Source organism: Canis aureus, chromosome 6 (assembly GCF_053574225.1).
Source record: "Canis aureus isolate CA01 chromosome 6, VMU_Caureus_v.1.0, whole genome shotgun sequence".
Taxonomy (NCBI): Eukaryota; Metazoa; Chordata; class Mammalia; order Carnivora; family Canidae; genus Canis; species Canis aureus.
In genome coordinates, this window is record NC_135616.1 from 23,053,207 (window position 1) to 23,067,977 (window position 14,771).

The 14,771-nt window shown below is 36.8% G+C and overlaps 1 protein-coding gene across 1 annotated transcript in view; it reads left to right on the forward strand.

Moving 5' to 3' along the window:
• The window catches only part of DSG2 (desmoglein 2), a 48,237-nt gene that overhangs the window by 931 nt on the left and 32,535 nt on the right, over window positions 1-14,771 (forward strand). The window lies entirely within an intron of this gene.

A 14,771-nucleotide genomic window follows, 5' to 3' on the forward strand; every position in this document is an offset into this window, starting at 1 on the left:
TTTTTTTTTAAGATTTTATTTATTTATTCATGAGAGACACAGAGAGAGAGAGAGAGAGAGAGGCGGAGACACAGGCAGAGGGAGAAGCAGGCTCCATGCAGGGAGCCCGACGTGGACTCGATCCTGGGACTCCAGGGTCACGCCCTGGGCCGAAGGCAGGCGCTAAACCGCTGAGCCACCCGGGCTGCCCTCAAATTGGATTTTAGATATATTTGCCTTCTGTTTAGTAAAGGAATTATACACGATTAAGAAATGTATCTGATTTATGGGGTTTTGTTAACTGGGTTTTGATAAAGTGACAGTCCTAGTGTAAGTGCGGGTTCACCTTACAGAGACTTAAATATTTGTGTCATGAGAGATTAGATAAAATGTCATACTCCCGTTTTCTTACGTAATGGTTAAGATTTTTTTAAAAAAAGAAACACACAAGTTCATGCTTTATATTAAATAAAGTTCTAACTTCCCAGGTGCCTGAGTGGCCCCAGTGCGTTGAGGGTCTGTCTTTGGCTCAGGTCCTGATCCCAGCTTCCTGGGGTGCAGTCCCACCCGCATCTGGCTTCCTGCTCAGCAGGGAGTCTGCCTCGCCCCCCAGCCCCTTCCCCTGCTCCCTCGCTCTTTCTTATTCTCTCTCTCAAATAAATAAATAAAATCTTAAAAAAAAAATAAAGTTCTAACTTCCAAAAGATTACCTTCTCTTTCTCCCAGAATTGTAATGGAGGGACAAATACAATATATTTATTTTTATAGTAATATGTCTACATATTATTAATATTAGTTAATTATACTAATATGCATTTTCCCTGTTTTGTGTCTGTGTGTATATCACAGAAAAACAAAGCAAAAAAAAAAAAAAAAAACATGACTAACCCAATCTAGGGATTTCAGTGAAATCTCACTTGGAATGAACATACTATGTAAGACCTCCAGACCTTTGGCACACCAATTCATTTTCCTGCTGTGTTCATCCATTTCATTTTGCCGAAGTCATTGAGGTAATTTTCAGTCAAGTTCATTTTTTTAAAGATTTTATTTATATATTCATGAGAGACACAGAGGCAGAGACACAGGCAGAGGGAGAAGCAGGCTCCACGCAGGGAGCCCGACTCCGTACTTGATCCCGGGTCTCCAGGATCAGGTCCTGGGCCCAAGGCGGCGCTAAACCGCCGAGCCACCCTGGCTGCCTAGTCAAGTTCATTTTGTTAATAAAACTTCTCTATGATAATTTAGGATTTTCATTTTGGCCTCCAGAATTAGAGTAACTTTACCTCATTGTGATACCTCCTGGCTAAGTAGAATACCAAGCTAACATAGCACGTAGCTTACTTTGAGGGTTAAATATTAAATTCCTTTCTTTTTTTTTTTTTTTAAGATTTTTTAAATTTATTCATGAGAGAGAGAGAGAGAGGCAGAGACACAGGCAGAGGGAGAAGCAGGCTCCATGCAGGGAGCCTGACATGGGACTCTATCTGGGGACTCAAGGATCATGCCCTGGGCTGAAGGCGGTGCTAAACCACTGAGCCACCCAGGCTGCCCTAAATTCCTTTCACATAGGAAAAGAATTGCTTTAATTCTCAAATGGTATGACAATTAGGCCAAGTCATGTATGTTTATGGAGAAATAGCTAATAATTTATGTATATTTTCTGTTTTAGCAATCCTGTATTTTTACTCTATTAGGCAATAGTTCTTTATGACGTGATTGTAACTAGCTGAATTGGAACAAATTCTGGACTATTCTTTGTATTTTCTATTATGCTTTTGTGATATAAATTTGAAAAAATTGTTTTTGGTCAAAGAAAAGTGGGCAATTCAGCATTTTGCCCTCAGGATGTTTGAAGTTGAAAGTATACTTTTTGGTAAAGAATGGAAAACACCTCCTCTGTCAGAGTTCTTGAGGAAATGGGTCTTTTATAGAAGGGAATGTAAATTGTATTCTGTATGGGTCGGAGTTCAGATAACAGAATTAAAGCAAAAGGGATGTATTTCAGGGAATTAATTTGATAAGAAAAGAAAGGGCATAAGTATAAGAAAGATTGAGGAAACAGACTTCATTTTGTTGTCAGTAAGGACTTCCAAGCCATACAGCCAATCCCACAGTGCAGAAAGTGCCATGATCTGGATGCTACTTTTGCTGCCAGGTTCAGAACCATGCCACATTTACTAGGATGCATGGCCAACTAAATGTGCCAGGACCCTGCCTCTTGGCCTCCACTATCGAGTGATAGACACTAGAATAGTAATAAACCCCAACTGCATCCTACATACTAGGCTTGCCAGCAAAAACAGCATACATACAGCTTCTACTTCACTTCCTTCTTTCAGATCTCATATAAATGCTGATTGATTGAACTTAAATCATGCTTAGAACATTAGCTGCAAGGGAGTCTATGACCTGTGATCTTTAGCTTTCCTCTGCAGTTCAGGGAGACACACAAGAAAGGAGATACTGAGTGGCACCCACACAACTATCACAGAGTCCTCTAGGCCAATTCTATCAAAATGGAAATAGAAACAATTTCCTGACAGTCTTTGCTCTTCAAGAGTTTGTTGTTGTTGTTGTTGTTTTGGGTTTTTTGTTTTTTGTTTTTACCTGGGATTCACCAGCTACCAAGTACTCCACAGATAGAATTCAAAGGGTCCTTAGACATAGCTGGGAATAAATTACATATCTGTGTTTATTCATCTCTATCTGAAACTTAGCATTTCTTTAAATTATGAGTGTAAGAAAGATACTGCGTCAGCTTTAGCAATACTTGTGACTTTTTCACAAATATTGTCACATCATACTACAGTTATCTGAAAATATCATTTGTTCCCATCACTAATAGACTTCTAGATTTTATTATTAATGGGTCGATAATGAAGTGCATTATATCACTGCGTCACAAATTGGTGTTTCTTAAATTCTGACAACCACTTCAATGTTGGAATGGAATTCCATTCAAAATCCAGAGTTTTTTTTAATTTTACAGATTTCAGAATATTATTCTGAGAAGGGATCCATAGACTTCACCAGACTGCTAAAGAGGGCACTCCAGTTACAGATTTTCTGATGGTTGCCTCCATTTGGCCTTTGACTAATTAAGCTTGCTTTAAAAAACCAAACTACATTTTAAGGATTCAGTGATAACAAATCATATTATGAACAGTTAATATCTACTGGTGTATTTGTATTTGCTGGGGCTGCTGAAACAAAGTACTGAAAATTGGGTAGCTTAAAACAGCAGAAATTTATTGTCTCACAGTTCTACATGTTAGTAGTCTGAAATCAAGATGTCAGCAAGGCCCTGTTCCCTCTGAAATCTGTAGATTTTCTTTCTTGCCTCTTCCTAGTGTTTGGTGGTTTGCTAACTATCTCTGGCATTCCTTGCCTTTTAGATGCCTCGCTGCTATCCTCCAACTTCACATGACATTCTTCCTATATCTCTTCTTATCATCTTACTTCTGCACATGTCTGAGTCTATGTCCCAATTGCCCCTTTTTATAAAGATATGGGTTGTAATGTATTAGGGCTCACACTGATGACCTCAGCTTGGTTAAATCCACAAAGACCCTGTTTCCAAATAAGGTAACATTCTGAGACATTGAGGGTTAGGACTTCATCATGCCTTTTTTTGAGAGACACAGTTCAACCCATAATAAATAGGTTAAACTGTCTATAAATTATCAGTAACATTGGAGTTATGCTTGAGTTGTAATATATAACTGGATAATAGAATTTAGAGTAAATTCAAGTATAAATTAGGTGATGATAAATATTGAAGCCTATAAGAAAAATCAGTTATATCCAGGGATTTTAGAAATATATGCTTTCACATTCGTTTTTATTTCTAAAAATTAATAGGTTATGGGGAAATATCAACTGTTAACAGAAGTTTCTTTAATAATACACTTAGAAGGAAGTATCATACAAAAAGGTATGCACATTCATTTGGGCTAAATTCTCCCCAGTCACTAGACATTCCTGATGAGCTAAATTAAAATCCCCACTGTTGAGGCCCAGATATATGTATGATAGAAACTTTGCAGTTAATCTAATTATCAGACAGGTATAAGAGTGAGAATTACTGGTCTATATTTTACAAAACAGTTTATTCATGAAGGAAGCATACAAATATTTATAGGGAAAAAATTACACATTGAATAGGGATTGGTATTTTTTAAACTGCCAAATGTAGGAAAAGTCAAAAAACCTTTATTGAAATAATAAATGAGCTTTAGATCAATTTGAGTATATTTTAATCACAGCTTTTTTTTTCCCGTTTTTCAAAGTACCACAAATTTTAAGAGCTAAATAATACTTTTCAAACATATAGTCCATATATGATAAGAGATTGCTTTCTTAGTTAAGGTTATCTTAAAGTATCAAATGTATACCATAGATAATGTACTATTTTTGTTTATTTCAAATTATTAAAAATTATTGAAATTTTTATTATATGTGAAGGTTAGGGATTAGAGTAAAAGAAACTAGAACATCAGAATTTGTATCATAGTCTAATGGTAATATGATAATGCTCACAAGAAAAGAAACTGTAGACACTAACCATATACGACCACTGTTTAGAAATGCTTTGATCAGTTTTAAACAACATACTGGACATTGGGAAACCATGAAAAAAACAGATATGTTCTTCCCTCATGGTGCTTATAGTCTAGTAAACAAGTAAATGGCTAAATTCCAACCGGGTTATAGTAAGAAGAGTAATGACAAAAGAACAGATAATACTATAGAGCCTACAGAAGGAGCTCCAGCACTAAACATCCCAGCCAAGATCTGAGGATAATTATAAATTAGTGAAAAGAAGATATGAAGAGAAGGAGGGAGAAGAATGTTCTAAGTAGAGATGAGTATATGCAAAGGCCTGAAGACAAAGGTACGTGGTTCTTTGGGAAAAAAAGTAAAGGAGTTCATTGTAGCTGGAACATACAATGTGAGACAAAACCCATTCAGAAAGATGAGTGCAGGCTTCTTGATACCAAGGGAAGCCACAAAAGGCTAATAATTAACAAGTAAACATTCTTTAGGGAGGTGTTCAAATCATTAAGAAAATAAAAAGATGAATCTTGGTGGATTTGGTCAAGAAAGGGTCAAGAAAGAAGTGATAGTAGGTGACCGATTAGGAATAGTTTTTCCTCATTTTTTTTAAAAAACGGAGATCTTCCAAAATTTGGGATGTTGTGATCAAAGACAGGGAGAAAAGTACAGAGAGTAAAGTGGAGGGAGAGTGCTGCCTGGCAGGAGCGTTGGTCTGGGAGCAATGGGTCTCAAGAAAATGTTGAGGGGTTTGGAAGGTGTATTTTGGTCGTCACAAGGCCTAGGATTATACTGATATATAATACCTCAAATCCAGGGTTGCTAAACCTCCAGCATTCTTCAGGACCTTCAAGAAGAATTGGCCACTCATGAATATTTTTCTTATTGGAAATGCCAATAGCACCCACATTGAGAAATGGTAATAGACAAATAGTGAGAAGTTCTAATTAGGGATTCATCTTACTTATCTCTATTCTCTTTTGAAAATGCAAATATCTCTCTAGTTGATTGAGCCTTGATGCATTCATTCATTCATTCGACAAATATTATTGAACACCTACTCTATGCCAAACACTTCTAGGTCTCACCCCTTCATGGGAATTATTTTCATCAGTCAAGTGGATGCTGCCTGGCTGGTTAGAGAATGAGAGGGTAGATTTGGGTAGAGATGAGATGAGAAGAGAGTTCAAATTCCCTCTCTTCTAGACTACCTCCATCCCATTATCCTTTCAAGTTCCCTACAATGCAAACCAAAATAAATAAAATAGAATTAGGAGGAGGGTTCAAATGGCAGTGTAGGAAGATGCTGATCTCACCTCCTCCCACAGGCACAACAAATCTATAACTATATATGAAATAATTCCCTGTGAAGGGGACCTAGAAATTAGGTCAACTGAGCTTCCACAAAAAGGGACAGCAAAAGATAGGTAGAAGAGAACAACAGTAGTAAAATCAACCATTTCTATAATAATTAGTTAAAGAAGGCACAAAATAAGACATATAAATATCACATCAAAAACATTAAACATAAGGGGCAGGGTCAAAAATGTAATGCTTTTAGAAAGCATTCAAACTTAAGTGACTACCTAGTTAAAATAAATGGCTATATGCATAGGTTGTTATATATGAACTTCATAGTAACCACAAACCAAAAATGTAATAGATGCACAAAAAATAAAGTGAAGCTTTTGCACAGCAAAAGATACAGTCAACAAAACTCAAAGACAACCTACAGAATGGGAGAAGATATTTGCAAATGACGTATCAGATAAAGGGCTAGTTTCCAAGATCTATAAAGAACTTATTAAACTTATCAGCAGCAAAGAAACAATCCAATCATGAAATGGGCAAAAGACATGAACAGAAATCTCACAGAGGAAGACATAGACATGGCCAACAAGCACATGAGGAAATGCTCCTCATCACTTGCCATCAGGGAAATACAAATCAAAACCACAATGAGATACCACCTCACACCAGTGAGAATGGGGAAAATTAACAAGGCAGGAAACCACAAATGTTGGAGAGGATGTGTAGAAAGGGGAACCCTCTTGCACTGTTGGTGGGAATGTGAACTGGTGCAGCCACTCTGGAAAACTGTATGGAGGTTCCTCAAAGAGTTAAAAATAGATCTGCCCTATGACCCAGCAATTGCACTGCTGGGGATTTACCCCAAAGATACAGAAGCAATGAAATGCCGGGACACCTGCACCCTGATGTTTATAGCAGCAATGTCCACAATAGCCAAACTGGAAGGAGCCTCGGTGTCCATCAAAAGATGAATGGATAAAGAGGATGTGGTTTATGTATACAATGGAATATTACTCAGCCATTGGAAACGACAAATACCCACCATTTGCCTTGACGTTGATGGACCTGGAGGGAATTATGTTGAGTGAAAAAAGTCAATCGGAGAAGGACAAACATTATACGGCCTCATTCATTTGGGGAATATAAAAAATAGTGAAAGGGAATAAAGGGGAAAGGAGAAAAAATGAGTGGGAAATATCAGAAAGGGAGACAGAACATGGAAGACTCCTAACTCTGGGAAATGAACTAGGGGAGGTGGGCGGGGGGTGGGGGTTACTGGGTGGCGGGCACTGAGGGGGCATTTGATGGGATGAGCACTGGGTGTTATTCTATATGTTGGCAAATTGAACACCAATAAAAAATAAATTTATTAAAAAATGCTTAAAAAAATAAAAAAGTGAAAGGATTCCAAATAACACTAAAGAAAGTCACAAATCACAAGAGAGCAAGAAAAGTAGAAAGGAACAAAGAACTACAAAAACAATGAGAAAACAATGAATAAAATGGCAATAAATACATACTATCAATAATTACTTTAAATGTAAATAGACTAACTGCTCCAATCCAAAGACATGGAATGGCTAAATGGATAAAAAATACCAAGATCTGCCTATATGCTGCCTACAAGTGACTCACTTCGGATCTAAAGACACACAGACTGAAAGTGAAGAGATAGAAAAACATATTCCATGTAAATGGAAGCAGAAAGAAGGCTGGGGTACTTATACCAACAAAAATACTTTAAAACAAATGGTATAACAAGAGACAAGAGCATTACATAATGATAAACAGGTTGATTCAACAAGAAGATATACCACTTGTAAATATTTATGCACCCAACCTAAATATATAACGCAAATATTAGCAGACACAAAGGGAGAAACTGACAGTAATTCAATAATTGTAGGGGACTTTAACACCCCAGTTACATCAATGGATAGATATCTAGACCCAAAATTAGTAAGGAAACATTGACCTTGAATGACACATTAGATCAGATGGGCTTAATAGATTTTTACAGATCATTCCATCCAGAAACAGTAGAATACACATTCTTCTCAAGTGCACATGGTATATTCTCCAGGGTAGCTCACATGTTAGGCCACAAAACAATTCTCAGTAAATTTAAGGTTGAAATCATATCAGGCATTTTTTTCTTACCACAGTGGGATGGAACTAGAAATCAACTGCAAGAAAACTGGGAAAAAATGCAAATACAGAGACTAAAACATGTTACTAAACAACCATTGGGCCAATGAAGAAATCAAAGAGGAAAGCAAAAGAAAATGAAAACACAATGTTCCAAAATCTGTGAGATGAGATGCAACAAAAGCAGTTCTAAGAGCGAGTTTTATAACAATAGAAACCCATCTCAAGAAACAAGAGAAATTTCAAATAGACAATTTAACCATATACCTAAAGGAAGCAGAAAAAGAGGGGCACCTGGGTGGCTCAGTTGGATAAGCCATGTGACTCTTGATTTCCACTCAGCTCATGATCTCAGGGTCGAGAGATTGAGCCTCACGTCAGGCTCCGAGCTGGGCATGGAGTCAGCTTGAGATTCTCTCTCTTCGTCTGCCCCCTCCTCAAATAAATAAATAAATCTAAAAAAAAAAATAAGAAAAAGGAGCTAGATAAAGAACAGGGCCCAAAGTTAATAGAAGGAAGGAAATAAAGATCAGAGCAGAAACAAATGAAATAGAGATTAAAAAAAAAAATAGAAAAGAAACTAAGAGCTGATTCTTTAAAAAGATAAAATTCTTATAAGTTTCAGCCAGACTCATCAAGAAAAATAGAAAAAGGGCTCAAATAGAATCAGAAATGAAAGAGAAGTTAAAACCAATACCACAGGGGATCTCTGGGTGGCTCAGTGGTTTAGCGCCTGCCTTTGGCCCAGGGCGTGATCCTGGAGTCCTGGGATCGAGTCCCGCGTCGGGCTCCCAGCATGGAGCCTGCTTCTCCCTCCTCCTGTGTCTCTGCTTCTCTCTCTCTCTCTCTCTCTCTCTCTGTCTATCATAAATAAATAAATCTTTTTAAAAAAAAAACCAATACCACAAAAAAAAAAATACCACAGAAATACAAATCATCATGAGACTACTATGAACAATTCATATGCTAACAAATTGACAACCTAGGGGAAATGGATAAATTCCTGGAAACGTACAGTCTTCCAAGACAACATAAATTGGTGCAGCCACTATGGAAAACAGTATGGAGTTTCCTCAAAAAATTAAAAATAGAATTACCATATAATCCTTCAATTCCTCTTCTAGGTATTTATCCAAGAATACATAGGCACCCCTGTGTTTATTGCAAGCCAAGGTATGGAGGCAACCTAAATATCCATCAATAAATGGATGTGGTGTGTGTGTATGTGTGTGTGTAATGAAATATTACTCAGCCACAAAAAAGAATGAAATCTTGCCATTTGCAACAACATGGGTGGACCTAGAGGATATAATGCTAAGTCGAATAAGTTAGACAGATAAAGACAAATACCATACAGTCTCCTTTATATGTGGAATCTAAAACACAAAACAGAAGCACCTCTTAGATATAGACAAAGACTGATGGTTGCCAGAGGGGGCTGGGAGGTTAGATGAAATAGGCAAAGGGGATTAAGAGATACAATCTCCCAGTTATAAAATATATAAGACTATGTTGTACATAGAGAATATAGTCAATAATACTGTAACAACTTGTATGAGAGCTCCTTACTGTCTAGATTTGTGATGACCATTTCATAATATATATAAATATCAAATAACTGTGTTGTACACCTGAAACTAATGCAATATTATATATCCATTATTCTTCAATGAAAAATAAATTAGTTAAAAACTTAAAAATATCACATTAAATTAAATTGCTCTTACCCACTGTCTCAGAGATCTACTCTCCTTACACCCCAAAAGTGCTAGCTGAGAAAATGGGCAAGACATCCAGGTCAATCATCATATTTTAATACTGTTAATCATCTCTCCTTTCAAATATCTCTTTCCTGTGCTTCCATAGTACTCTACTAGGAGTTCTTTCACCTCTAGGAAGCTACAAGAGTTCTCATCTCCTTTTTCTGATCTAGCACAGTAGGGGCCTATGCTGTACACACATCACCGGGAGACATACTGGATATGAGTGGGAGGCAGAGGCAGTACAAGTGGTTGGTGACAGCTGTGGCTGGGAGAGTACTGCCTTTAGGACAGAGTGTGTGTAACCCCTGCCTCCCTTTGAGCCACAGCACCCTACTCTTTATTGTCTAATATCTCTCCCCAGGATCCAAGCCTAACATGTCTACAAGCTGTGCTTTGAGAATTGCATACCTCTAGCCATTCGGACTTAGAACTTCAGTATCTTCTGACCCCTTCTCCTGTCCTCCCCACACAGGACATTGCCAGTGATTAGTTGTATCCTCATAGACCTCCTTCACCCATGTATCCTCATGCCGTTACCCTGTGCTGGTCCTCATTCCATCTCCTCTGGCTTATTACTTTAATGTTCAAACCATCACCTGCCTTTCATCTTACACAATATTGCAGAAAACTTTCCTGGAGCTCTAGTGTTAGAGCATCCCTGATCAGAAGCTGTCAGAATTTTAGCACAACTTTTTGTCCTTTTTTCCTCCTTGCCACCATAATATAGTCTAGGTACTAAACTGCCAAACTTCTTGTTCATTGCCTTCAATGTCCATGTTCTGGCACATGATGCCTTTGATATGGGTCATTTCCTTCTGTTTCCAATCTGCACAGAGATTCTTCTCCCTCTCAAGGCCAGAGAAGGCCCAGTGCCACTTCCTGCCCTAAATCTCTCCTGATTTCCCTAGCAGAAAGTGATTTCTGTCTTTTCTGAGCTGCCCAGGTCCCCAGAGCCTTTTTTGCAGCTGTCATTCCCACAATTAAATTTTTCTACCTTACGTTATAGTAATCTATATACTCTTTATCTCTTCTACTAACCTAAGCTTCAGAGCAGGATTTACATGACCCTTGTCTATATACTAGCTAATTGTCTGGGACACAGAAGTATTCTTTAAAAACCCAAGAGTCAAAGTTCTTCCTATGTTTGGGAAAGCTGGAATAATAACCTGAATTTCATTTGTTTAAAATAAATATTTACTGTCCAGTTAGTCATTAGTCTGGCCTGAATGTCTAGATAATTGATTTAGTTTCATTACAAGTTTAGAATTATTTTTAAAAAGGGAAGAAAGAGAGTGGAAATGCAAGTTAAGATTTCCCTAATTTCACAGATAATAATCCTCCAAAAAGATTCATACAACTTTCCAAAGCACTTGATTTTCACTTTCTAAAATTTTGCCTCCACTTATTTGAGGCAAATTGAAAATGCCTACTTTCCACTTTGAACCTTGGAGTCAACTGTTGCCTTACTGACAGACCAGTGCCATCCAATGGTGAAAAGGGACAACCTGAAGCTCTTGGTTTTCTTAAACTTCTGAGGAGAGTGGGTGGGAATCTGATTTTCTTCATTTTTTTAGTATAATTTGCAGGACTATATTGCAGGAAAAGGTGGAAGCAACCTGTAATTTTTGTATATCAAATTATGTGAGATGCATTATTATTTACTAATATTTTGCTTGATTCGAAAAGCAGCACTCATAGCAGTTGTAGAAAACACATATCAATAAAATGGTAAAATATTTCAAAAATAATAAATGTTCAGCATCAGTAAAACTTAAATTACAAAAGGTGTAAAGTAGGGGAAAACCCTGTTTCAAGTAATCCTATTATATTGGTTATTACTTCTAAAGTGACAAATCTTATGATAGAAATCATTCAGTTACTGAATTTCTTAAATTAGAACTTGTTGTTTCACACATCTTTGTAATTGAGGATTTATTATCTAGTTTATGAATTATCCAAGCTCTCTTCCTTTTCTTTTACTGCTCTGCTTTTATACAGTAGTTTTCAAAAGTATGATCCCAGACCTGCAGCATCAGCATAACCAGGAAACTTGTTAGAATACAAATTCTTATGCCCCCTGACTCCCAGACTGGAAACTGGTGGAGCCCAGCAGTCTGTGTTTTAATAAGGTGATTCTGATGCCACTCAAGCTTGAGAAGCACTGCTAACATCCCTATTAGAAAATAAGAAGAGAAAAGATTAAATATTTTAAAAGGTTATATTTGATCACTTGTTAGCAACTCTGACTTTTTAAAAAATATTTTAAGGGCCAGGGTACATGGGTGCCTCAGTCAGTTAAGCGTCCAACTCTAATCTCAGCTAGAGTCTTGATCTTTTATTTATATATATATTTAAAGGCCAAAGAAATTTACACTAAATAAAATAACATTGATTTTTCTGGACCTTCATTTTATTTGTCTGAATTAAGGAAGAAATAGCTATCTATGATTACACAAAACTCAGCTTGAAATAAGAACTCACAATGTGATCTAACAACTCAAGGGTAGTATAGCATTGCCAAATCCATGTTTTAAAATTTTTTGAGGCATTAAATGTTGCCAAAGAAAATATCTTCCTCTTTAAAGGTAGCTTCAATATGACTCACTCTAAACCCTATTAATTACATTAAGATTAGCCCAAACATTGGAAGACCAGGTGAAAGGTTATGACAAATGATAGAATTTATTACTTCCAGACTTAAAGTATGTAGCTTTAAAAAAAAAAAAAAAGTATGTAGCTTTACTATCTAAAATTCAAATTCAGCATTGAAAAGTTAAGTTCAAAATACTGCTATTCTTGGCTATTGAGGTTTTTTTAAGTACCAAATGTGAAAACAGATATAATTGTATATTTAAGTTAGTTTTTGAGCAAAAGCACTTTAGGAATTGTACTTATGTACGGGTCATAATATGGATAAAATATCATCAAATATATATTACATAAATTTTCAAGCTGGGATTTTCAAAATAAGTTATAATGTTTAGCCATAAAAAAAGAAATTTTATAAAGACTACCTCTCCTCCCTTAAGAAAAAAAAATTTAGAAAAAGAATATTAAGAGAAAGAATATGATAGGTGAAATTCTAACCTAAATCTAACCAGCATCAGGTTGTTCAGAGAAGCTCACCAAAATCACTGGCCCACTCTTACTGCACTGCATCACTTGAACTCTTCTGAATGTATACGTTTCTGCCATTACAGAGGTTCTTCCACGACTTTCTTGCGGCTACATTGGCTACTATGAACTAGACCTCTAGCTCTAGTTTATACAAATAGAAAAGTCAGGATATATGATCCATGGAAATAAACAAGTGGCATCCATGGCCCTTACCTCATTTTTATCTCTGGATTATTTTAGTCAAAACTAAAAACACTTTAGGAATGGATTGGGAATAAACCAAGGATCCTTAGGGCAGTTTTGATTTTGCCTTCCACACAGTAAAATGGAGAAACAAAGAATTTTAAAACATTCTGCTTCTTTGGAAGGGTGGGTAAGAAAAGGAAATAAATAATAGAGGTATTTCTGGGATTATCCCAGGGTGGACATGAGTTTAAAGAACAACAGCGGGTGCGTGCTAGATCATCTATATTTGAGTCCTAAAGATTGTCTGTTGACCACGCTACTGACCTCTGTAAAGTTAATTCTGGCTGAGTGGAAATAATAAGCCATTAGTATGCCTCAAAGTTGAAACAGTTTTTAGACTACTTTACATCCCTCCACATTTCATTTGTAATAAGATATTTATAAGTCTGAGTTATTAAAGTTTAAGTGATCACCTCACCATGGACTTAGAAACGTGGGAGAAAGTTTCAAGATTATCTACTCCAGATCAAAAACATATCAGTCAGGAGGAGCTGTCATCCAGTGACTCATAAGTTCTCCTGGATTCTGCTTATTAAATCATCAAGGTGACTTCAGAACAGGAAATCTTTGCTAAAAGTGCTGACCTTGAGAACAAACAGTACATTGATTGGTAGTATTTTTGCGGTGATGTTTGACTTTCCCTAATGCCTCTGCCAAAAGAAAAATTATTTTCTTGCCAGTTACCAGGAAGGCCAGTTTTGACAAGATGCATAGGATTCAATGGTAAAAATGAAAACTTGCTTTTTAACTTCAGTAAATTGGAAAGCTTTTAAAGGATTTTTCTGTTTCATCTAAAAACACTACTTTTGGGGTAGAGAGACTAGAAGTTTATTTTTCCTTGTCAGTCTTAAAGGCATATTGCACATGACACTTTTCTCTCACCAAGTTCCTATGAGGAAAAAAAGCCATAGATTTCAGTCGGGAGAAACTAATAGCTCATCTTGTCCAGACATTCTTCCAGTATTTGAAACCCTTTTACAACATCCCCACAGGACGTCACTCATACTTACAGAGCTGGATATGTTTGAAGGGAAGTGGGAAGGAGTGGGAATGGAAGACAGAATTCAGAGTCCGTTATTCCACTTACATTGTCTGCAACATGCTCTAATTTGGAAGTTTACGTAAATCCATGGTCCTCTGAAATTCGTATGACTTTCTTGACTCTAGTTATTATGGTAGCTTCCAATCAAAGATACACATCTAAGTCAGGATTTCTCAACCTCAGCACTTTGTCCTTTGAAGCTAGATAATGCTTTGTTGTGGGAGGCTGTCCTGTGCATATAGAATGTTTAGCTACATCTCTGGTCTCTACCCACTAAATGCCAGTAGCACCTCACCCCAGTTTGACAACCTCCCTGCCCTCCACACAGGTTTCAAAACCAAAAATGTCTCTAAACGTTACCAAATATCCCAACGGGCCCAAGGGTGGAGAAGGAAGTTGTACATGAAATCTCCCCCATATAAATTAAATATAAATTAAGAAAGTGCTCTGTGAGATACAGAGTCCCAAGGAAACATCCAGATTATTTTCTTGGAGTAAGTAGAAAGGAATAGTTAAGATCTTAACTATTTCTATAATCAAATAAACAAATAGTTCCACACTTGTTAAATGTTTGTACAGTTCTCTTGGGGTTTTTTGTACAAGTGTGG